This window comes from Aptenodytes patagonicus, chromosome W (genome assembly GCF_965638725.1).
Source record: "Aptenodytes patagonicus chromosome W, bAptPat1.pri.cur, whole genome shotgun sequence".
Taxonomy (NCBI): Eukaryota; Metazoa; Chordata; class Aves; order Sphenisciformes; family Spheniscidae; genus Aptenodytes; species Aptenodytes patagonicus.
The window spans coordinates 30,181,629-30,184,408 of NC_134981.1; the positions used below are offsets into that span (position 1 = coordinate 30,181,629).

General features: G+C 51.7%; 1 pseudogene across 1 annotated transcript; it reads right to left on the bottom strand.

Moving 5' to 3' along the window:
* Positions 1-837: 837 nt before the first annotated feature.
* Positions 838-2,287, bottom strand: LOC143171994 (mediator of RNA polymerase II transcription subunit 18-like; annotated as a pseudogene). Its single transcript, XR_012997259.1, has 2 exons — positions 2,180-2,287; positions 838-1,915 (listed from the first exon to the last, which is right to left on the bottom strand). The product of XR_012997259.1 is annotated as a mediator of RNA polymerase II transcription subunit 18-like (transcript).
* Positions 2,288-2,780: the final 493 nt, after the last annotated feature.

A 2,780-nucleotide genomic window follows, 5' to 3' on the forward strand; every position in this document is an offset into this window, starting at 1 on the left:
TTAACAAGTCCAAATGCCGGATCCTGCACCTGGGATGGAGTAATGCCAGGCACAAGTATAAATTGGGAGAGGAGTAGCTGGAGAGCAGCCCTGCAGAAAGGGATCTGGGGGTGCTGGTTGACAGCAGGCTCAGAATGAGTCAGCAGTGTGCCCTGGCAGCCAAGAGGGCAAACCACGTCCTGGGGTGCATCAAGCACGGTATAACCAGCTGGTCAAGAGAGGTGATTATCCCACTGTATTCAGCATTGGTGTGGCCTCACCTTGAGTATTGTGTGCAGTTCTGGGCCCCACAATTTAAGAAGGATATGAAGGTCCTTGAATGCGTCCAGGGGAAGGCAACAAAGCTGGTGAAAGGGCTGGAAGGCAAGTCCTATGAGGAGCGGCTAAGGACTCTGGGTTTGTCTAGTTTGGAGAAAAGGAGGCTGAGGGGTGACCTCATTGCTCTCTGCAGCTTCCTGAGGAGGGGAAGTGGAGAGGGAGGGGCTGATCTCTTCTCCCTGGTATCCAGTGACAGGACGCGTGAGAATGGTTCAAAGCTGCGCCAGGGGAGGTTTAGACTGGACATTAGGAAGCATTTCTTTACTGAGAGGGTGTTCAAACACTGGAACAGGCTTTCTAGAGAGGTGGTCGATGCCCCAAGCCTGTCAGTGTTTAAGAGGCATTTGGACAATGCCCTTAATAACATGCTTTAACTTTTGGTCAGCCCTGAATTGGTCAGGCAGTTGGACTAGATGATTGTTATAGGTCTCTTCCAACTGAACTATTCTATTCTAAATTGTTTTCTAATTCTAACTTTGGTTATATCAGAAACAATTCCACTATGAAGTATCGTGTCCTAGCTGTTCTTGTTACGTATATTATTACTATTCTATTGTAAATAGGTATATACTTGCTCTTTTATACTGTATACAGTTCCTGGTTTTATGCTTGTGTTAACACCTCCTTCAGTAAAGGATATTAACTTCATGGATTACTTAAAAGAAAAAAGGATTACTAGGTATGATACAAGAATGGTGCTTTAAAAAAAAAAAAAAGCAGCATTGAAACGTGGGTACACAGAAGGATGAATTCCAGTAAGTCTGATGTTTTTGGATTGTTACATAATATGTTTTCTAACAGATATTTCCCCAGTGGGAAGAGGAAAATTACCAATATTAGCATTTATTGATGTTTTAAATGGCATTAATTTAAATAAGTGTCCACTTTTATTCATATCCACAAGTGAAGGAAAAAATACTAATTGCAATTGACAAAACACTGATATGTAGTCCTTTATTCCCCTCTCCCTGTTTTGATTTGCCCTCAAAAGGCATTTTAGAAAAATACTAACAAAACTAATGCCTTAACTGCCCAGCTTTTCAATTACATTAACCTTTTGGGGTCAATTTTTTCCAGGTGTACTAGAGGCTTTAGTTGCTCAGCAAATTTCCTCATGTCATCAGAAACTATATCCTGTCCTGCTCGTGCTACCACATTAAGCTCTACAAGGTAGGAGATGGAGAGTGGCTCAGTGCTATCCGTGTTTCCTGGTATTAGGATGCAAAAGATCTTGTACACCATGATCTTTGTGATGCCCTTGCGAACACATGCCCTTTGGCCACAAACTTGTGGTCCATGCGGAAGCCCATCTCTACCAGAAAGTCCATCAGGTCATCTGAAGTAGTGACGTCTACACAGTTGCATATCAGCGTGTGACGGTTCTTGTCCCCTATTTCTGGCTGGCCCAGGTAGTACAAATGCCAGGGCATCCCCCTTTTATCTATGGATGGTTGTGCCTGCAGCACGAAGGGGCTGGCTTGCTGCCCCTTCAGGAGGAACACCATCTCGTGGTCCAGAAAAGTCTCCAGCTCCATGTTGTCACACAGGCCCTGCAGCCGGTGCAGCAGGCTCTCCAGGCTCTAATCCAAAACGCTTCCTGCAGCAGGCAGAAACAGCGCCTCAGTTACCCCCTCCCCTCCCGGGTGACTGGGGTTTTCTCCACAGCGTGGCCTCGGGCGATCACAGCGCGCTCCCCCCACCCCCCGCTTAGACCACCTGTGTCCGACTCCCTTCCCTCGCCAGAAGACCCCTGGTCTCTAGGGTCGGCCTCGCAGCGGCAGGCAGGCCTGCGGCCCGCTGGGCGCTCTCCTCGGCGGCGGGAGGAAGCTGCCTGCCGGCCCGCAGCTCGCCCGCTGCTTACCTTGGACCAGGTACTCCATCATGTTGATGGTGCCGCCCGTGATGGGCATCATGGTAACAGGGGGCGCTTCCATGGTGTGATCCGCTGCGCACAGCCCCGGGCGGAGGGCTGAGGGCAGGCGGCGGAGGGAGCTGCGCGGCCGCGCCGTGGGAGGCAGCGCCACCCTGCGGCCTGGCGGTGCCGCACGGCCCCTGCCTGCTGAGTCGCGGTGAGGTGCGCGGCGTCTCCGCCGGGCTGGGAGTGGGGGGTGAAGGCCGGTCTTCCTGCCGGGGGCCGCCCCAGGTGGGCTGAGGGCTGCGCGAAGTCCCGGCGGCGGGCCACCTTGCGCAGCTGTTGGGGGCGCCTCACCTTAGCGCGGGTGGTCTCGGCAACGGGGCGGAGGGGAGCAGGGGGCCGGCGGGCGGGACCGGCCGTGTGGGAGTAACCGCTATTTTAGTCGAGCTGTGGGCTAGAGCCGCTCGGTCTGCTGGAGCGGCGGGAGCAGTCACTGCTTTAATTGTATCTAGAGTGCAGTGCTTCCCCTCTGGTTTCTTATATAATGAAAGGTAAAATTTTGTGTAAAATCTTTGTCAGAAACATCCTGGTTTATTCCTTGTGTAGG